Source organism: Pararge aegeria, chromosome 10 (genome assembly GCF_905163445.1).
Source record: "Pararge aegeria chromosome 10, ilParAegt1.1, whole genome shotgun sequence".
Taxonomy (NCBI): Eukaryota; Metazoa; Arthropoda; class Insecta; order Lepidoptera; family Nymphalidae; genus Pararge; species Pararge aegeria.
The window spans coordinates 11,944,702-11,968,854 of record NC_053189.1 but is presented as its reverse complement, the minus strand read 5'-3'; the positions used below and the strand labels follow the sequence as shown (position 1 = coordinate 11,968,854).

Here is a 24,153-nt window from a genome sequence, read left to right as displayed (position 1 = left end):
GGCTGAAAATTATTTCAGCTCCACTCCTAATTCTGGTACATTTGCGATGAGCTTAACAAGAACGAGCGAGCGGCGCGCTTTTCATCTTTGAAGCGCAACATTTACATTTTCGTCTCATTTATTTGCTATTTCGGGCCAGACCTCCCCTCCCATACCCGCGCTCCTTCATTCCTCCCTCCAATGAATAAGTCTTGGCGTGCGTCAGACGCGAGAGTAAAACGGAATTGGGAAGGAACGCTCTATAAAGTCTAATTAACTTTGAAGTGAATGCACAAATGTAAGGAAATATAAAAAGAGCCGTCAGGGGAGAATTAACTACGCGGCGAGCGCACCTTGCTCATTACACTCAACAAAACGGATCCCGTCTGGATACATTTAAAGGCAAATTAGACAAGCAGTAACAAAGAACATCCTTTTAAATAAATATAAATCTTTCAATACAAAATGAACATAAATCAAAAACCCCAAAATCATTTAGTTGACGCTCGGCGAAAAAGGAAGTAAGTAGGCACATGATCAGAATATGATTGTGTATTCCCCGGACTTTTTATTAAGATATTTATACGAAGAAATCCCTATATTGTTATTCAGTGGCCGTCCCATATAAAAATAATGCGTCCCTTAACAGAAACCTTTTGTCTCAGGGCGGTGCTTTCTTATTAGAAATTATTTCGACGCCACCCCTTTGTTTGTGATTCGCGGCTTGCTTTTGGCAGGATGCAACTGTTTTTCGTGACTAGATTTGGTAAATCAAGGTTTTTTAATAAAAATAAGCAACCAAACTTTTGGTGCCAAGCCGACATACCTATGTTGGTTTTTTACTTTAACACCGCCTATCGAAATCTCTCCATTCTCCATTTACCTTGGAGAACAACAAAATATTGTTTTTTATATAAATTACTCCTTAGCACACATATTTTGTATAAAAAATATTAGTAATCCCACAGGATTTAGAATTCCCGAGCAGAACGGGTCTTATATTCAGGTACCTATAGTGAATGACATATATTAATTTAAAGTAGTTATTGCAATATCTAAAGATTTGAACTGTAAGAATACTTTCAAGTACCTAATAAAGGTTACCTTTATATATTTTATGGTGCACACATCTCGGGCCAGATTGCTGATAGAAAAACGAGCGCGGCCCGAACCACCCCCGAATATAAATCGGCTTGTTATATTTTCCGGGACATTGGGATTCATGAAGTTTGTGAGGCTTGACGCCATGATTCTTCAAATCTCAGTTCGGTATGTAGTTAAGTCCTACCTATATGGAAAATAGATGTGTACCTACACAAATATACCGAGGTATAATATTAATTTAGTTAAACTTATTTCTTTTAGTATTATGTAACTTTAGGAATGTAAATGTATGTAAATTGTTTCAAAGCTTAGTTTCTCAAAATATAATTGTAGTAACAAATAACAATTGCTGAATTAAGAATTAACTGGTTTTTCAAGAATTTCGTATGATCAACCCCTTTTTTAGTTAGCCATATGAGTTGATAATTAAGAAATATTGATTGTATCTATATCGTTAGGGAATTAGATTTTCTGTTTATGTATTCCTGCCTTCTTTCCTCTGACTTTGAGATCGACGACAGAAAGCAACCTATGTAGAATATCTGAGTAGGTCGGTACTCAGATATGCTATATAGATAGTTTCTGCTTGCCCTATTTTTTTTGCAGTGACATAACTAATATCGTATAATAATTAGTAACATTACAATTCCATTAGGATTTAGCAGTGTATCTCATTATTGCTTCCTGCTGAATTTTACCCCTCCTCGGTAGGTAAGGATGTTTTTAAAAGCTTCCATTGAGTTCATGACCCCTCTTATTATCACGTTATTATAATGTCTTTATAATCTGTAATGTAAAATTTATTGAAAATAAATACCGAAAAATGAAAGCAAATTACACTGTTTACATATTTTAATCTGGCAAAATCCATGGCATGGCATAATACTTATTGTTTACTGAACTTGACATTTCTGCGTACCTATTCAACGGATATAACGTCACATCATTCAATCTTCTAACAAAAGTTAAAAGTTTATTTTAAATAACCTCCATACTTTAAAAAGGTTTCTAGTTTTAGGCTGTAACTTCTTACAAAATAATCTAGTTTCTTTCAAGAACTGAAAAAAAATATAAAATTATATTTATGAAAATATCTAGTCTAATTAGTCAAAATTACCATATACACCATGTTACAACAGTCGAAGCAAACATGATGATGTATTCCAAACATAACAGTAGGTTGGTATCCACCTACCTATTGTTCCGTTGCCTACCCGTAAGTATCCTATTATCCTATGAGTACGTACATAAAAAGTTGAACCGTGAAATGAAATTTTGCAGATAATATGTACTTATATGATATCTATCTATGTATATTTCAACTAGGTAGAGTTGAAATATAAGAACTGACTAAGCTAAGCTAAGTAGGAAATGTGTTGGTGCAAAAGGGCAAAATTGTAGGCATGTATAAGCCTATTTCAATGCACTATTTAGCCTGAAATAGGTAGGTTACCTACTATAACGAAAATAATAACAGTTTATTAATAATAAGTATTTTTAATAATAATACTTTATTAATAAAACTGCCCGTGAGAAACCAGCGGCACTTAAAACAATTTGATAAAAATGTGCACGTAAGGTTTCATTTAACGCCGACACTTGAAACTCCAATTAAACTCAAAGTGCCCTAATCTGATACAGCAAGTGTAAAAACCAGTTCTGTCGGGTCCAAGTTGTTATCATTCAAATGCTAATAAGCCATTTTCTGCAGGACTCACTCAGCGCTGATATCTTGCCTTTATAAGAACCTTGATGATAAACCGTCTCCTTTACTGGCAAATATTCTATTTTCTGCGCGGAGTGTTTTAGATTAACATAATATTTACATTGATAGAAAGACTACCGCAGTGTACCGATATAGGTATAAGGTATCTATTTACACTAAGATATATATAATATTTTGTTAAGTGAAGTTTCGGGGGATACCTTTTGATAGGTTCCAAGTCTCAGATTTTCACCAACCCATTCTGACTTGTATTACCGAAATAAATATATTGTTGCGTAAGAAGAACTGTTTTTAACACTGAACCAGAATGAAAAATATTTTCTCTCATAGGAGAGAGGTTTAAGTATTGACCCACAGCTCTGCTCTAATAAGGGTTGGCGGGCTTTGTTGATTTTTATGTTAATAAAAACTGGGAACGACGGCTATCTAAGGCGCAGGGTTACACATATAGTAATTTCAGACTGCAACTGAAAACTTTTTAGTGGAATTACTCAATACCTACTAATTTTGGTCCAACTCGGGCTCAAACCGAAAACGTCGTGATCCGTAGTTGAACTTGCTAACCATTAGACCAGTGTGGTACTTCCCTTATTAACACAATAGAATTTTATGTGAGTAACTACGTAGACGCAGTAGTTACAAAAACCTAGCAAATATATAGATTAAAAGACACGGGCGTCGGTCAATTGTTCAAACAATTTGTCTTGACACTCAAATTTCTAAATTATTTGAATAACAATAAGCTAAGATAGCGAAATAAAAATTAACAAAAGAAAAGGGCTACAAAGGGGACAATAGAGCGTGGTTGCATAACATGGAACAAAGGGTGAAAGGGGTATGAATATGAATGAATTACTTGGCGAAATTGGGCCACGCTGAGAGAGATATTTGTCAATTTGGATTTTCTAGAAAAGCTTTTTTGTGCTAAAGTTTGCTTGGATGATATGCATATTTAAATATTTGTAGGTATGACTCAAAATGTGACGCTTGTTATTAAGTAAACTGTAGACTTTGTTACACCATTGTGCAATACACAGATTCTATTCAGTCCTATAAAATAATTGTGTAAATGTATGGTGTGAATCGCGGGTAAACCAGCGACGGTATTAATGTGAACTTTTTTTATATTTTTAAAATATATTTTTCATTCAAAAGTACTAATAAAGGCTTCAGGTAGAAAAGTATTAATCAGAAGTTAGTTTTCTCGTATGTTAACATTGTTCAGCTTGGTCGCTGCACCGATTTTGATGAAATTTTGCACAGGACACCTCGTAGAAGGACATAAACTTGTAAAAAATATAAAATATAATAAAAATATACCTGGGGACGGTCTCTGTTCGTTTTCAAAATTATGATTTCTTATCTATGCACGATCTTTACAAAAATTTTGTACCTGCATTCTAGAATTGGACATAGGATACTTTTCACCCCGGGAAAACTGACTGAATTTTAAAAATCGAAACTATTGCGCTCACTTTTACTGCCTTTACCTTTATAATATATTATACTGTGACTTATATTGGGATTGAATGTAAAAGCTACAAATTAAAATGTACCTATAAACAAAATTATTTCCCCACACGTTTTATGCTCGGGCTACGTTTCTAAGCATGTAATTTCGTCGAGATCCCAATGAGTTGCTGAACTGTTTTGGGCGGGTATTTATTAAATTGCCGGCCTGGATAACTCGAGGACAGGCTAAGCCCGGCCGCACCTTCACTAAATGAAGCCGGATTATATTAGATTGTGCCTATAAAGCGTGTAGGTACTGGACTAAATAACAAAACTTGGTTTAAACACAGAATGATAAACGCAAGTACTATATAGGCCCTATCCTTCTTTTATTATATAAGTATAGGTTACATACCTAACAGCCTCTTCGATACAATTCACTATGAAATACAGATGATGACAGAAGACAGCCGGTTGGCGCAGTGGGCAGCGACTTTCTGAGTCCAAGGCCGTGGGTTCGATTCCCACAACTGGAAATTTTTGTGTGATGAACATGGAAGTTTTTCAGTGTCTGAATGTTTATCTATTTAAGAATTATAAGTATTGATGTGTATTATACCTATTCATAAAAGTATTCACCAGCTATCTCAGTACGTACCAGTAGGTACCACAAGCTTCGCTTACTTTCTGGCTAAATGGCTATATGTGCATTGTCATAGTACCTATATTTATTTATTTATTAAAATTTGACAAAAGGGATAACTAATAATTTGATAAAAGGAGATTTTTGAAAAAACTCGTGCCGACCTCTAAGAGCCTTTTTATTTAATTTTTTTGTTGCATACTTATTAGATGGTTAAATTAAATAACAATTTAAGTATTTTTAATTATTTGAATAACGTAATGGTTGTAAATAGCTAACAATTTCACTAAACAGAAGGGACTCTTTCTATTAACACAAACAGACGTCATTGTTTAAACTTTAAAAGATATATGAGGACGGACAACAAGCTACCAATTGTGAAACTGTTAAAATATATAGTTCCTCTCGCCCGCGCACTGTTTGCATACCAACCGTTTTAAAGTTACTACCTAACCGTAATAATTCTTAGCTCATAGTGTTTTACGTCCTCAGAAGGAACTGGAATACCTCTACAATATAGGGACATGATTATTTACTGTCTATACATATAGTACCTACGCAATTAAGGCTTTTCTTGTAGGTAAATTATTATAGTCAGTTAGTTGTCCCACTGTTACACTGAGATGTAAAGCACAAATCCACCGCATTGTTTTAACACAGGTTGGTGGGTTGTAAACACCAAGTAGGTATACCTATAGGTATAGCTAGAAGAAAATAGTTATTTTGGTAACGGAAAATAATCTTCAAAATAAGATTATTATTGATTATACACACATTAGATTTTACTTCGAGTTCTGATGGCTTTCATACTCTGTTTTTTATTTATTAATAGTTATTTGTGGTTGAAGATAAGTAAGTATAATTATAATTATCTTACGCCGCCTGCTGTTTTCCTATTGTTTTCCAGGCAAAAACAATAAAACGTAGAATTTTCCACGGGATATTCGCCTCCAAGAAACAATCGATTTAATTCAGCAAAATAACGAGACAGAAGATTGTCAGTAATGTTTGCGGAGACTGAATGTGCCGAATCGGTGAACGCCTAAGTGCTCGTAAATCTTACTCCCCGCTGGATGAAAATAAGCGACATGACGCGACCGCTCACAACTATCTATAGATGTTAACAAAATGTTTAACTTTATTTGAAAAAAAAAACCTATCATGGTAGACAGGACCACTTTAGGTACCTACTAGGGTAAAATAGGTAGGCTTTACATAGGTCGTAACCTATAAGAGCAAATTTTTTAATAAACCTGATACAATATTTAATCCACTTCTTTTTAAATCCTACGGAACCGTTTATCGTGTCCATTTCGGCGATAAAAATTTAATAGAACCCTTTTTCTATCTCCAGAATGCAAGCTATAATATGTTTTAAATTTTATCAAGATCGGTGCAGCGTTAAATAATAGATAACAAACAAACACACTTTTGCTTTTATATAGCTTACATATACATATTATATATTAAACCTCGTATAGTTTTGGTTCTCTCCCTTTTAATTAAAATGTTAAATTTTAAAAATTGAAATGTAAAAATGTTAAGGTTTATAGTTTTACTTGGACGGGTCGCTACGTCACCTAGCTTGCTGTAGAAACAATAAAAGTGTTATTAATAATTGAATTTCTATAAAAATTAAAAAAACATAAAATTTTAATCAGGCTTTCTATGAATCTTGTAAAAAGAAAAACCAAATAAGATAATAGGTATAAACAAGCTGAACAAAACATATATAAATAAAAATCAATGTATATTATTAACTTTCAGAAATGAAAATACTTTTATAATAACGAGGCATCTTACACTCAAGAATTCCAAACGTGGCCTTAAACATATAGTGATAAGGTTTAATTTCGATTACCGGTACGAGGAACGTAATCGGGTATTTCAAAAGAAACGGGTCCGTACGAAGCGGGCACCTTTTATAAATACACGGCAACCATGTTGCTTTGAGCGCCAATCAGAGCATTCCACTCAGAGGTTAATATGGCGGACAGCTATGGGCATTATCACTCCCTATTATTATATCAGATTAAAGAATGACCGACCGCTTTCGTACTTACTGGCATTTGGAAGCGTGTCAAAAAAAATTTAAATTTAATTGCAATGCAGACTGAGAAAAAGCTCAGATATTTAAGCATTTAAAGAGTTCAAGGATTAGGCGTGTTATATTGACTTTACTTCCTAACTATAATCCTAACTAAATACACCTAATTTAGTTGGCAAAAACACCTTCTTACTTATATAAATAGATATAATGTATCTATTTATATAGTAAATAACTATACTATAACAATACACATTATAAACATCGCACATGTAGCCCCAAGGAAGCTTAGTTTGTGTTATGGGTAGGTGAATATTTTTATGAATAGTATACAAATAATTATAATATACATATAAACAGCCACACACTGTAAAACATTCATATTAATCATACAAACATTTTCCAGTTGCGGGAATCGAATCGGCCTTGGACTCAGAAAGCAGGAATGCTGTCCACTGCGCTAATCGGCTGTCAAAGCAACATACACATCAACTAAACAAAAAGTTCACTTTATTTCCAATAAAAAACATAGGTAGGTATAATTTATTTATCCATAATACCTATTATATACCAATAAAGATATCTAGCTATCAAGATACCTATGTTATATACTTCATATAATAGGTGTTAGTTCAATTGAATATAATGTGACATTCAACTTGGACGGATATTGCTAGTATAAAGTTTTATCCATATCGTGCCATGCAATTATAAAACAATAATAATAATAATGATATACCTAATTTGCAACAAAAGCTTCTTAAGATCCCTCCCAATCTCCATGTATTACTACCTATGATTACGCAATTAGATCACGTAGATTTCACATTATACGTGTAAGTTACATAACTATTTATCCGAGGTTTATATTTCAGTTTCATATGGGTACCAGGTGAAAATTAGGTGTTAACATAGTCAATAAATGTATGATAAACTTATTTTTATTACTGGCTAATGAATTCTAATAGCGAGATAACAGGCCAAGTGCAGTGCAAGTTGATATTTATTCAAACCGTCCGATAGGCTTGCCGACTAAAATATAGGAACAGATGTTTGGGTTGAACGACCCGACTCGGTTGCCCGTTCTTAGTTGCGCCCGCGCAATGAAATCAAAGGGAATGAAATCCTTAATTAGGTATGAATAAAATGCTATTGACATTGTGACAAGCACTTATTACATTTATAGTCTTGTTCGTTTAATTGCGTGATTTATTTCGTTTTGTAAGTATGACAAATTAAGCGTAACATTTCACTAACGACTGTACGAAAAACGTTATTGGATTCACTTAGGTACCCTACCTGAAGGTTATACAAAGAAACTTCTGTACTTTATAAAGTTGTTAGTCTTATTTACATACGAGTACCTACTTAAAAAAGCTTTATTCCAGTATTCAGTTCTCAACTGAAGCCAAGCAGCATTACTGTGTTGCAGTTTGAAGGGCATGATTGCCGGTGTTACAGGCTACATCACATGTAAATACGTCTCAGGTTGATGTCCACAGATCGACACTATGCAGGTAGAACGTATTCCTTGCATGCCCTGCGAAGTATTGCTAAGCTTGTATAGGGTTATCATCAATAAGCCATTTGCTTAGCGATCAATTATCACTGTAAAAGAGTATGATAAAAGCAAAAATATCACCTTTCTGTCGCCCGCAGCGTATAACATCAACGTTAATAGACAGGTTGGAGGGTTGAAGAGTACCTACCGGAGGTGATTTAAGAAAATTACATTATAAAAAGAAAAGAAATGAGGGGCTAGGGTGCGGCATCTCTCAAAGACATTATTATAGACTGTACCAATTTAAATTCATATATAAAGTCCGCCTACCGCATTCAGTTGGATTATATTGTAATAGCCGAAACGAATTTGATTGGATATATCCTTACTACTATGAAAATAAATGGGTTCAGGTGTTCGGAAAAATGTACTAACACGATGTTGGGCTATTCAAATAAGAGGCTATTGTTCGTTTTACTTAATACGAGTGAACATACATACCTATTAGCAACGCGTGTTGCTTCGCGTGTTAAGATATAAGTATCTAGTATTTACCATTATTATTTCTAATGCGTAGGTGTTAAAAAAAAAAAAAAAAGTTAGATATCTGTTATCGAAGTTATATTGCACTGAGAATTCACTCTTTTGATTATGCCTCTATAGCCAAAATTTAGATAAGTCCTAAATATAGCTTAACCTATAGCCAAGCTTCAGTTTTTCATTCTCCAATTCAATAAGCCGGCTAACTAACGCAAAAATAAATTTTCTTCATATTTTTAAAACTCAATTTATATCTTATATTCTATGTAATTTAAAATTTTGATATCCGAAAGTAAGATATCCTTCTGATAAACTAAGGTTAGATAAGAAAGATCTCTACTAAGGTACGTCCCTACTCGTACCTATGTAGACTAAAGAGAGTTTATACGTAGACTTTAACGTAACTTATCGTAACTAAAGTCCATACAATCAGCAAATACACGGATAAGTAAAAGATTTTATTACCACCTTTCCTTAAATTGGAAACGCAGACTCGGGTCGAATCTAAGAACTAGAAGTTGGCTCGTAAAAACTTTCTTTGTTATCCGATACTATCGGGCCGGAACTCTTTCATTTGATCCAAATACTTCGATTTCGAGGGAAAATTGCAAATTTCTCGGGTTAAATGACTTTTGAAGTTTGAACACACCTCCGTAGAACTATGTACCTTTCTGCCTACCTACCTAATTAAGTAAAATGAATAATTTTAATGCTGCAAAATAGTCTTACCTATTTTACCTTTACCTACCAGGTTGTAACAATTAGAAGGCATATACCTACATATGCCGCGCAAAGTCAAGGACCATGCAAAAATCACGCATCAAAACCCAAATATGTTATTTGAAAAGCTACCCAAAACAGCTAGATAAATCTGAAATAAAATATCCTATTTTAATTTATGAGATTTTAAATCAATCAAATTTAAATGATATCCTTAAGTTAATATATTGGAAGATAGAACATTTTTTTGTACCGACTGCTATAGGTATATAAAAAGATTTAATGTAAAAATAACGTTTAATTTTTACATACTACAGGACTTCTTTCGCTAGTTTTTCATTTTAATCAAGTAGGTACCTACATGAATATTAATAGTGAAACGCAGTGCTAAAAGTAAAACAAAAATTTAATTAACATTCTGCGAAACCGCCTTCACAATATTTTAATAATAAAGGTATCCGTAGACGTTATAATTATAAGGTGCCCGGAATCCTTAGCCGCGGGCTGCAATTACAAAATATTCCCGAGCGATCCAATTAAAGCGTTTATCCGCAAAATTCCAAGCCTCGGGAACTTTCTAAATTCCCCTCTGTCAGCTGTAATGACTTTGCAAATTCTTTGAGTTCCTCTCGCTCGCAAACCGCAGTGTATATATACACTTTATTTCCGCTTTTAATTTCTAGTTTGAAGTACAAGACTTACTGGGTCGGTAGGGTTTAATTCGTATTTCTTAAGTATATTATTAACTACAATCAATTGGGTACCGCTTTAAAATAAAGGTACCAGACACCAGAATCAGAATAATCGTCATACCTGAACAAGTTCCGATTAATAATTATTATCGAATATAATTCATGATAACCAGGATCCCAGGATCCCAATTTTAAATCGGTATTGACTATTTCCCAACAGAAAAACTCCACACCGGAAGACTTCTTGCCCGAACCGGGAATGGAACTCAAGCCCTCAGTATCAGTTTTCTCTACATTCCTGAACAAAAAGCCTGGTTAGTCTAATTTACCATTGTACTTTAGTACCTATAGTCACATAAAAGTCACATTATTAATAGGTAGGTAAGTAAGAAGGTAAAACAAACCTAACCTCTCTTAATCCTAAAAGCGTCAGTCTGAACACGAACCTACGACATTTAACTAAGAGTAATAATATAAAACAATATGAGCCTTGCTTAAGAGTGCGCCACATAAAGCGCACCCCGAGAATAAATGGATTACTTATGTCCGCGGCGCGCCATCTAGCGGGGGGCGCGTGAAACTGTAGGTATGAGTTATTGTTATTGCACGGATTTCCCCGCTTCCGATATGTTTTCACTTACACCCCTCTTGTACGGAAAGCCATAAAATTCTAAACGAAATATTCTATTAAATTGCTCGTGTTTTAAAACAGACGACTTAAGTTGATTGCGGTTAATAATATAAGTTTTTAAACATGGCTTTACGTAAACCTAATTATTGTTATAAATTCCCTTTCCAATACACTTAGTGATCGCTTTAGTTCCACAATAGCTCATTTATTTATGGGACGGACTGCAAGCTGAAAGGTAATTAGTTCCAATCCACCCGTCAATTTTCTTGCCTATTTACAGAACTCTTTGCAACTCTAAATCCTAATTTGGAATAAATGGGTAAAATCTGGAGCTATATACGACATCGGATTCTCCCTGTTATAGAACCGGGAGATACAGGTTACCTGCCTATCAATTCTGGGAGTAAACGAAAAGGGTTTTCCCATAAAAACATCGCTGGGCAGAGGGGTTGATGGTCACAGTAAGGTGGGTTTAGACCAAACGAACAAATAGCTAGAGCTAGAATAAGAGCATTCTTTCTTGATCTCTCAGTATAAACGAAAGCTTGTCTCCCGCGTTTACACCAAAATAACAACGAGCAAGAATAAGAACCAAGAGCTAGAATTCTTAGATGAATTTTAGATTAGCCGGAAAAATGCTCATTTCATAAATAAGAACGCTTTGTAGAGACCGCTCCAGGGAGCGAGCACGCAAGAAAAAGCCCAGTGGCGTGCATAGAGGGTATGCAAAAGGTATACAGATGATATAAAATTAAGAAAATCTCCAGTACGAGTTATAAACAACTTAGGGATAGGCATTGTAATAATAATAAAAAGCCTACCCTTATGTATTTGTAACTCGTACTGAAGATTTTCTTCATTTTATATCATCTGAATACCCTGTGCATACCCTCTATGCACGCCACTGATTAAATGCCAGAAAGCTCTAGGCAACTGTTCGCATGCTCTAGTGCCGTTTGCAAGCAAGCGAGCATTCTTAGAATATTCCATAGAATCTGATGAACGCAGACAGAACAACGACATAATGCTCTACGTCTGTTTACACTAATTTAATAGAGTGGGAGTAGAATGAGCATTCGCTTGTTTCAAATCAGCCTGAAGATGTTAGTACCCAGAAGCACGGAGGACGTTCTTGTCCGTACTCCTTTTACCTTTTCCCTTAGTTTAGATTTAAAACAATCGTATATTCCATGAAATCATTTATTACTTAAATAGGGACATCTTATTCTATACGATTGAAGTATCATGAACGTTAGATATTGGGAGACATACGGATTGTACATACCTATGCCTACCTACCTACCTACTGCCTTGGAGCTACTTCAAAAGTTAAATAGCAACGATTAAAATATTAAACTTTATACCTACACAAAAATAAGACGTAAACTTTGTTTCATAATTATTATTTTACAAGCCTAGTAGAAAAATAATAGCTAATGATAATACTCCAGTAGTTGAGGTATTACTAAAACGTTTAATGTGTCGAAAGTTCATTTAAAAAATTAAAAATATACGAAAGCGAAATTATGTTTGTAGGTTTGTAAGTATTGCGGTTGCACCCACGCTTCTATGCGGTGACTTGCAATGCATTATCTAGAAAACCGCTTTCTTCGTAATTATACCGGTTGCACTTATAAGTAAGGAAAGTAGTCTGGCAGCTTATTATCTTGTATCGTAAAGACGTTCGACGGCGGACAGAGGTATACGGTAGGTGCTATACCTCAGCGGCATTTGGAACACCCGCGTTGATCGCTACCGGCATTTGATGGCCCCATTGCTATACTTGTTTAATTAGATACCTAGTACCTACTAGGTTAAATTTTACATCTTTGAACTTACTAGTTGTTGCCCGCGTTATTCGTACGCGTTTATTACGTTTTTTTTAAATTCCTCGAACAACGTCAGTTAAATAAATTAGTGATATCTGCATATCGTCTGCGAATGGTGCAGGTTTTTTGGGGTTGACTATACGCTTTTACACCATGATTCCGAAGGTAATTCTTAACCTACCAATACATATATTTAAAAAATGTGTAAAAACACATCTTCGACAGCGAGGTTACTATACATTTGATGAATTCCTTTATGACAAGGAAGATTGGAAGCAGCCAGCGACATCTCATCACCCACAAGATAGAAAAATTATTGTAAATGTTGATGTTGGAAAAGAGCAACTACTGAGTTTCTTGCCGGCTCTTCTCGGTAGAACCTGCTTTCCGAACCGGTGGTAGAGTCACTACAAACATACGTACTTGACGTTTCAAAAGTGCTTATAACGTAAGCCTACTTGAAATAAATGAATTTTGAATTTGGATTTTTGTAGATTTTTATTCCTCGGATAAAAATTAGCATTTGTACTCTGCGGTTTCTCAGCTAACTATGGAATAAAAATTGAGTTGATTGGTTGCTTAGGGCGTGAAGGATGTGACAAACAAAGAAGCAAACTGTCGCGTTTGTAATATGAGTGGTAATACATCGAGACTATTTCTCTACCTTTGCGATTGACCTTTTCACTCCTGGAGCGTGTATCCAACTTGCACGCACTTAAATTACCTCCCGATATTCTTTCAGGTCCAATAGCAACCACTTTGCGTAAAACCTACGCTGACCTTATAAGTGATTCGGTCTCTTCACTTCAATTCTTTTCTTTTTCCTTCGTAGCCTTTTTTATACGAGGTATCCCTTGACTGCTTTATCACCTGGTAGCAAGTGATGATGTAGTCTAGCTGGTTAACCTGTTAGGCTACATAGCGGCACATCTTTGTCGTAAGGAAGGTAGGTCTTTGTAGGTAATAGAGGCTGTTCTATTTTGGTTATGAATTGTGATGGCCAGATGTTGTGACCATTTATACACAGGCCAGGATTTAGAGTAAAGCATTCGCCTGGAGGGTTCCAAGCTTTGCATTGGTATAGCTTGGACTATCGAGGTATCGAATAATTCTTATTGGGCACTAAGAGCTTAACGTACTTTCTATTACACGTTGGTTTAAATTCACTCAAAAAAGTTACATCTTCTTCATCTTTATTTAAGATACAACCGCACCTATCCGGCCCTCCATAGATTTATTACCATTAGCACGTAAATAAATAAGCATTGTTTCACAATCAAACACGACACATACATTTCGCCGTCGTTAACTCTGTTAAAACAAAGGCTTAAGTAATCACCGAATAATTAATAACTTGTTCACATGCGAATTCACTTTACGATAAATTAAGTCGTCGTAAAGTTAATTAAGGCCGGCTCGTATTAAGCTTTTTGAAATAAAACTATGTAAAAGACCACACACCGGGAAATACGATTGAGTATAGATATAACTTTATCTCTACATAAATTAGGACATTATATTATATTATAATATTTATGTTAATGCAAATTTATAAGGCCACCTATTATCGTCATTATCCATTGTGAATTAACTCATTTAAAAGTTCAAAGGCATGGTTTTTCTATAAAAAATACGTAGGTCACTCAGTCAAATACAAAGAGCAAAAAATGCAGCACGTTGTGTGCATATGAATTATGTTTTACAATAATGTTTATATACCTATATTACTGTAAAAATAAGCAGCATTAATACTGTTCAAATATCCTGTACATTTGAACTATACTGATGCTAGAATAAACAATAATTAAATTCGAATTAAAGTATGTGAGTTACTCAGAACAAACACAACCTGGCTACCAAACGTAAAAAATTTAAATTAGTTACCGAATTAAATACCTATATCAATCTTTTTACTTGAAGCCGCAGTTGCTATTATCTATAAGATCTTCTAAGTAATTAAGAGATATTTCAAAAATTAAAATTTATAGTCTTATGGGCGCAAAAAGATCTCTATCTAGGCATGAAGCTAATTAAAATCACACAACTGAACAAACTAGCCATTTCGAGGTACAATTGCACCTACCTACCTACTTAATTTTAAACTTAGATCGTTAGATACCAATAGGATATGTGTAGAGATGCGTATCAGTTAATTGTTTAAGTACGCTTTAAGCACTTCTTTAAAGTAATTAATTACGTATCATAAGCTCAAATAAAAAGGCACATAAATTTCTAACTACTCAGTTAATTATTGCTTCCGAAAGTCTAGACTTTATGAAGTTTTAACGCAAGATAGGGTTCTATTTTATTTATGTTTCAATAGTTTAAAGTAAGGTAAAGCAGTAGCATCTTGAGAGCAGAGTCCTTACTCTTTGAGCAATGTGCCCCACCTATTTTCACTTTAGGTCGTGATTCTTTTAGCTGTATCGGTAACTTTGATATCTACTATGAATCTAATCATTTTTTAATTGATCAGGTAGGGATACTTCGAACGTAGCTCCCTCCACCGTCCGCTTAGTGACTCTGAGCTTGAATGATAAACTAAGTATTTTTAAGAAGTTTAGTATTTAAGCGCTAGCTTTAAAATGTATTTAACCTAAATGCTTCGTTTGCTGGCATGTTTGACTACGGATCACGAGGGCCTATTATTGGGATATATATTGAGTTTATCTGGCTTGTAATTGTAAGTAGGTACCAATCTGGAGCTAGGGCATTGATGGTGACAATTCTGGTGCCTCGGAGAGCGTAATAAGTCAGTGTCGTGTATTATTACTACTAACATGTGATAAACATTGTTTAAGGCCGCCACTCCTAATTGGAATAGCGTGGTGCGTCAAAGCTCTAGTTTTCTTCTCTATTATTACAGTGGAGGCTTGTGCTCAGCAGCAGGACATTAATGGGCTGATGAGGTTATCAAAGTATGGAAAAGTCAGCTTTTTTTTGCAACTTGATGTTCAGATAGAGACCCAGATCGTCAGGAGTTTTTTATTTATGTTTTTCACCCTTTATCGAGAAGGAAGCCTTGAAGATTTTCCGAGGAAAGCTAAAAGTGTTTACCCAAGTAGGTATTTCAAACTAACTACGGAAAGGAAATTCTTTTTAAATACCTTTATAAATCACCTCGATCTTCCACCGCCATCTGTTTTGCGATCTTGTCACAGAGCTGGCGTCGCGCCAATCGTCGTATGCGCATGTTGTCATATTTACTTTTACGTCAAATAAATGCGAAAATAATATAAACATACCGAAATCTAAATATTATAACACACCACACTACTTTCACGTTTAAAATCCAAAACTGCACTGAATGCGTCTACGCTTTCTCTTTACCAACTAGCAAAAAAACTAATTTGAATTTTCATACAAAATTGGGTCAGCACGCCATTCTAGGAAGTTAAACTTTATTGCTCTACACTTTATGTTGTTTGTTTTTTTCTATCAACTCATTTCCATATTTTTTGATAGAAAATGAATCCATAGGAACACCTACGAGATAAATTGTGACCTAAAAGTACTTCGGTGTACCTCCTGCGATTATATATATTCACATAAGTAATTTCTAAGTCTACCAGTGCTATTTGAAAAACGGTTTCTTAGTATTTTTCAATGCAGATAAGACACAGACAAATACGTAGGTTCACTAGTTTTTACTACGTCTTTTCTATTTTATAATAATAAGTGAAAAAAAAACCAGTTGTCACCACCCCTCATCATAGCGCGGATGTCGTACGAGACAATTAAAGAAATATCACCAAGAATGAGCAGCAGTTTCCTCTGTATATCAAGCGTGTTGATGATGGCCAAACTCTTCTGCATGGAGAGGCCCTTAGTCCAGCAATGAATTGCTGTAAGCTGCGTTGTTCATGGGCTGGACAAGAGATCAGTCGAGTATTTATATGTATCTCCTAGCTCTCTCTGTATTTTACTTCGAATTAAAATTAATGTCTAACAAAAATAGAAGAAGAAGCAGCCTAACTAACGAACTGCATATGTTTGTTTCATTGCAATCAGATTTTTTAACGTACAATATCCTAAAGCTTACCTATAGTGTTTATGTGATGTTATATTCTTTCAGGTGCACCTTTTCGAAACCGAACGCTTCTGACAACTCGGTATTTACTCTTTAATAAATTAACTTGGACCCGCTGTTATTATACTGGGTTTGAAAACTTAAATTAAATTAAGTTAAATTTTTATTAATTAAAATACTCGGCATTTCCTTTATTATATAATCCCCTCACAATATAAAACATTGCGTTTTGAAACAAACATTTCTGTACATACCATTAAAATAACTTCTGACACTCTGCTTTCGTATTTTGCTTCTAATCAACGCCATCTAACGTTACATGCTAGAACTTTTTTAATCCAGAGCTTTTCATTCGCAGAGGTATGCAAAGCCCTTTGATTTTTTCCTCATTCGCTCTAGTTTGATAATAAGAAAGAATTCCAGAAAACCATTGTCGATTCAAGCCAGTAATATAGCTATTCTACTAGATAGAAAAGTTTAGTATGTGGTAGGTAGGTATCTACGTTGATAGGTAGGTTATTTAACTTGTTTTTTTTATATAAAATAGTTTAAATTCCTTCGTATGACTTTGCCTACTACAATTAACTTTATAACTTTAAGTAGGTAGGCATATATAAGTTCCTAACAAAGCTTTTAAGACCTGAACGACGAACCTAAGTACTTACTGAAAAAGATTAATAACAGGAGTATTGCAGAAACCGTCTGTCCCAGCGTAGGATCAAACTTAATAATTGGAATAAATGTTTAATAAAAATGTTTACTAAGCATAACTCCCAAAGATTAAAGCATAGGCTCTACATTTTCGAAAAATTCGTAACAGCGCCATCTGTGAGATAGTCTTTGAACTACGTGTCAACAGCAGATGCCGTAAACCTTTGGCACTTAGAACAGGTTCTATTTAATTTACTGTTAAAAGACGTTTTTTTATTATACCACTTTTTTAAACGCTTATAAAAGTAAAAGTACTTATACAAAATAAGAAAACAACTATGATTGATTTAAAATTTGAGAAAGAATACTGACGTAAGTTTTATTCATACTTGTAGCAGAGCTAATTATGTTGATGACCAGACTTTAAACTAAACTAAGTCTGAAAATGGAGCGATGATTTTCTTAGGAGAACATTATGTACCTAAATGATAGCACAAATTTTAGACCTACCAATTAAGTTTGCTCTATAGATTTCTTGTAAAACAGAATTACCAACAAACATTTATCATAATACGCTTATAAATGGTATTCCCTTACAATATTTTATAGGGAAATTAACTTTTCTTAAGGATATTAGCACTACCAAATAAATCTGAAGGAGTTAAATTAATAAATAATAAGTTGAGTTCTTTTTGGAAATAGACAAAATAAATCTTTATTCATTTATTAAGTCTAGAGCCGAAGGTTTAGAATCTCTGAGTCTCAGACCCTCCCTTATTCAAGTAAGATTGAACACACACGTAGACACTTTGTATGTGTGGTCGAGAATTTCAGGTGCCATACCCGTTCTACTCGACGCCATGTTTGTTAATCTACTATCTCATTCTATCTCAAAGCAAACTATACGTGTCACGTGAAGCAAAGCATGTAGTGCCATCTCCTTTGTGTATTGATAGTAGATTGGGTTCACTTTTGATTCGAGAGGGGAATGAAAAATTTAAAAGTGCCGCATGGTGGAGCTTACAATGCATTCCTGCTGGAGCATTTTTGATTATGGCGCCGAATAAATTTGATAATGGTAATCTGATCAAAATAACTTTAGTTTAAATGCTTTAGAATCTTTTGTTTTGGTGTTTCTTTCGAAAATATATTTTAAGTAAGTTCCTTTGGTTTTAAAAAGATTAGACCAATATTTTAGTCATCATCCTCGTTATCCTGTTAATGTTCTTAGGCCTTTAATAAGATCCTCTCCGTCTCCTTCATCCGAAACCTCAACCCTCTCATAGTTACGTCTACTTTTATTTACCCGACTTTATTGCCACTCTTAACAGGAGGCCTCTTAAGAGGAGGCCTTAATATATCCTTCACGACCCTGACGATTAGTTTAGTACTGACAACGCAAGGAGCGTTGTCAGTCAGGACACATCCTCGCCGAGGACGAGGTTCACTATTTTTGTCGCCATCTAGAGGTGGGCGCTCACCACGGCATCGTCACTCCAATCCTCGCCTGAGTAGAGATTCGGCCTCACATGAGACCGCACCTGACGATCACCCGCAACCCCAGGCCGACGATCCTTTCGCTTTCGCTTTTTCGAGCCCCAGAACTTTAAAGTCCTCAGAATTAGGCTCTGCTCGAAAAAAAACGCTGTCGTTATTAGACTTTGTTAGCTTAGTTAACGATGGTAACGTTCTGCAGCGAAGCAGCATTGCTGCTTCCATATTGAAGGGTGTGGTTACCTGTGTAATTACAGGAACATGAGGCTAAGCACCTCCGCCTGAAATTGATGGAAGTAGGGCGGCACTTATTAGGACGCGTTTCTTGCAAGCCCTGCAAAGTGTTTCTCTGGTAATAGGCGATGAATTTCCACTTAACCTATATCAATAAGTACTATAACAAAGTAGGTACTAAATTTCAATCTATAGTTAGTTTAATTTCATAAATACCTTTAAGGCAACGTATCGCAGAAGTTTTAGTTGAGTCTTCCTATTTAGTCCATCTCGACGAGATCTGTAACAAAAAATATACACGTTAAACCCACTAATACTAATTACAAAAAAAATAAACAAGTATAAGACAAAAACTAGGATCGACTTGCTCTCCAATATATCTACAGGAAAGGGTAAGAGAAGAATAGCTCTACTAAATTCAATCTGTCATCTGTAATATAGGATAGGCACCTAGGATAGTAACTATATATGTGCCCATATTACTTTTATTCACTCAAAGACAGATAGTAGTCTTTTAAGTAGTCTACACTTAAAAATGTTATGTGTTTTGTGTATTAGTAGTTAAAGTAGCCGTGCCCCACGTTGTCGCCCGCGTTAATTTGATACTATATGTGTTGTTGTGTAATATTATGGACAATATACCCATCCTCGGTATAGTCTAGGTAAGTAAACCAAAAATCCTTTTTTCAAATCCATATATTTCCTAAGATTATCATGATTGAAGTTTTATATAAATACTGTTTGTTTTGTTGGTTAAGGTGTCATATCTACAACAAAAAACTGTACCTACCTATGAATAAATAATTTCGTGCAAGAAGGCTAACCTATCCATTATCGTCATTTTTTACAGCCACTTATGTTTGTTTCAACTAAACATACGTTTACTAACTAAAAGAAAGCCCATCGTAATTTCAGAGCGGCTATAAATCTACCGCCATTAATATTTGCTTAACTTACCATAAACCAGGCGGGCAAGCTCCCAGCTCCGGGCAAACGTGCACTTAGCAAAGATTATCTTGCTATATGGCGGTAAATAATGTACGTTAGTGCACAAAACAGGTTTTATTTATCGACCTGCTTGCTACAGGACACAGCTGCGCTTTTAAGATGACTACAATAAGGCAACTACGCATGTAAATGAAGTAGGTATACCTACAGATAGCTTTATAGGTACCCCTTTTATTGTAGGTATAGTTTTTAGCGATCACCGATGATACCTACGTTTACGCGATAAATATAGGTTCACGGGTGCAATTCGGACATTTGAATTTATAGCAACACGTGGATTTATTAAACTTGGCCTCCAAAGCAAGCAGTGCATCAGTCCTTACCTACTTGCCTACGGAGTGTTTTTTAAAACATTTGGTTTTCTGTCAAGCAATTCCTCTGTAAGTATTAAGTTTAGAGTTGGGAAATTCGAGATGTTACCTCCTTTGTGAAACTACCTTTTACCAGTGAGAGTGTAGGCAGACAAATCTATACGGTGTAATTTATATTCTTCAGCATTCAGCCTTATAATATCCCATTGCTGGGGAGAAGACTTATCTCTACTACGAGCGAGCTTTTTAGACCACAGAATCACCAGGCTGATGCATTTTTTTGTACTTTAAGGATTAATTTAACGACGGTAATATTGACGTTCCGTAATTTTCATTGCTACGTCAAAGAAAACATCTTAGAGCTAATTAAAATCATATTGGATCTACGTCGATTTCGTAAACCCGAAATCTGTTTTTTTTTTGCGAGCATTTGTCCGAAATGTTTTTAATCTGTGTGTTATTACAACAACAAATGTATTCTTATTTATGTAGAAATGTATACTTATAACAAAACTATAACAGGGCGAATTCTGTACATTAAAGATATATTTTTTTTTTTTGATATGACCCGATATTGCGCCCATAACATTCATATTTTTCATTCGTGTCCGTCTGCCAGTCTGTATCCGAGCGGTTTGAGCCGTCCACTACGCTGGAAGTACTCACTGAATTCAAATGAAACTTTGCACTATTTAAATTACCTACTACTACATAAAAAGTATCCTATATCCTACACATAGGATACTTTTTATCCCGAAATTCAGCCAAGGTCCTTTTGGAGAAAATCGATTTAATTTTTTTTTGTATTGAAGATAGACAGGCTCTCTAGGATCTTTAGTTTAGTTTTGCCCAAATTTCGTATAGATCTGATGTATATAATTGGAGAAAAAGGTGAGAACATTAAGGCTTAACTAACATACATAAAGTATTGCCACATTTATATAGGACTTTAATACTAAAATAAATAAAAAAAAATCAGAGATTTTCATGGTTAACCTTTAACTATGACCTTTAACATACGAATTAAATAACAGTGCGATTTCTATGCTTTCTTTAACGATCACTATTATTTGTAAGTGATAGATAAATTTGCATAGACGGGCACCCATCCATTTACTGACTTGGGTCAACGTTGCTTACCCACTGCTATCGACTAATATGTCAACAGCACTACATATTAGTCGATAGCAGCAACGTCCAATTATTATTAATGACATTTGTTATACGAACATTTGTTATACGGAATTCAAAGTGTTTTAAATAAGGCAAAACGGGAGTAATTCGTCGGGACGGGCATTCGCGATTGGCATTGTTTACGCGATTGAAAATTTCCAACAGTGGGTGACTAAAGCTCTAAAAGCAAGAACACATATATAATACACCCCATTTTTTTTTTAAATACGTTGAAATACTATCTGTACTTAATATAATAGGTTTGTATATTTGGAACTTCCAGTACGATTGAAAAAACTTTACGTTTGGCATCTGACTCATTGAGGTAGGTGTAGACTGTGTAGCAGTAGCTACGCTGCATCCCTTAATTTAAGCCGGTGAACCCGCAGGGCACATCTTGTTAGGAAATATAATTGTGCAATGTCTGTATTTCGCAATTTCCACTTTATTTATTTATTTATCTGTACACCACAAAAAGAAAAATAAAACAATGGACACAACAAGAGAAAACTTAAAAAGTACTTTCACATCTTTTAAGAAGAAAAATCTTGTATTTGATCCATTTCTGACTATATACCATAACTTAAACTTATTACCAGTAGGTACTAAAATTATACATTATATTATTTTATTGTCACGTGTATTCTTATTAATTATTATCAACCCATTTTCGGCCCACTACAGGGCAGGGAGTCACCTCTCAGAATAAAAGGGGTTAAGGTTTAGCCGAACTATCACATCGTAAATTAACTACTTGATTCGGAGTCGTGCATGCAAACTAGATCAACGAAGTAGGGCCTACCTTAATAATAGGCATGACCACGCCGCGGTAGGCCTACAGCGTGGCTACAAATTATATTGCTCACAATAAAAAGTAATTTACTAGGCAGCGTCTCGGAGGTCACAACGCTGCAGCGAGGGCAAGTCCGTCCTCCGCATACCCATGATTGATACGCAATAAACCGAATTTATTACGCGACCGCCATAAACGAAGCCCTGAATGGCTAATCATCTATTAATCGCAATTTAACGCATCAACACTGTCAAATAATACTTGAAAGAACAAGCGATAAAAGTTTATTGCGCGAGCTTGAGCCGTTCCTACCGTACCGCACATGCCTTAATTATTTACCCCAGTCGGCATAAAAGTCCATTAAAGCACTGAACACACGGAAGTCAATGCGGTCTAAGTTTTATTTTGTACTAGCTGTTGCTCGCGTTTTTCGTTCGCGTTTAAAACGGTTTATTACAAATCCCTCTGGAACCTATGCCAAAAATCATTGTTATTCATTAATAAGGCATAGAATAAAAACAAACAAACACCCTTTAGCATTTATAATATTTAAGTATGGATTTGGAGTTTCTAAGAAACATGTCATATTATCGCTGCGGAATTATCCCGGACTATGCCATTGCTTAAGTCGTCCCCGATCCGCCCCCAGTCCAACCTCGCCGTGTGTCCCATGTATCAAAATACAACAAATAGTGCCAAACGAAATACGACCATCCATTATAATTGAAATCTTTGATTGCGACCGAAATTTATAATGGTAAGTATTAATTACGTTGTAATTATTCGTACCATCGTAAAAACCTAAATTATGAAAAGTTTAAAAGAGTTAGGTACCTGCTTAAAATACGCCTATTTTAAAGAATGTTACCATAAAGTAGGAATTATTTGTCATCATTATCATTATCATCTTTCTCAGCCTAATTATGTCTCACTAGAGGTCACTGTCCTGTTTCTTGGAAGAGATCTTCTGTAAGTTTTTAACTTGACATATAAAAATTGCTCAAAAACCGACGATTAAAACAACATCATTATTGTATTAACAAACAACTGGACTCACGCAAATTCTTCTAAGTAGCAATATCAGTTTTTCTATCTCAGTAAAACTAACTCTGCCTCACTATATACGGATGATGTTAAGTCCAAATAGCCCATAACCTACCACAAAAGTGAGACATTACGTCGATTGTTTCATTGTTTATCGAATAAAATTTATAGTACCTACCTAAGGTTACCAGTGCAGTTTGTAATGTCGTTGACCTTTAAATTGCCTGATTACGCATTTTTAATGGCTGAGCGGGATTTTATAAATATTTTATTGTACGTTCGATAAGGCTCCGCACCGATTATTATTGTTTAGGTAATATTGCGAGTAATTGGACATAAGTTTACAATTTTCTTTATAGGTACATAGGTAATAATGTTTGACATAGGTACACCGTTGGTATAGAAATCGAATTACATGATCGTAATATGATTAAACTTATGTTAATGCAGCAGTATGTACTTTGGGGCTAGATGGCGATGTGTGGTAATATATTTATTTATATTTTATTTCATGTGTACCTTACCTATATTATTGTAACGCTGTATTATGA

At 34.9% G+C, this 24,153-nt stretch overlaps 1 protein-coding gene across 1 annotated transcript in view; it reads right to left on the bottom strand.

Moving 5' to 3' along the window:
- LOC120627098 (homeobox protein abdominal-B) overlaps positions 1-24,153 on the bottom strand; it is a 76,215-nt gene that overhangs the window by 25,950 nt on the left and 26,112 nt on the right. The window contains exon 2 of the mRNA XM_039894946.1: positions 19,490-19,553. The gene's annotated coding sequence lies outside the window, so the exon portion shown is untranslated. The remainder of the gene's footprint in view (positions 1-19,489; positions 19,554-24,153) is intronic.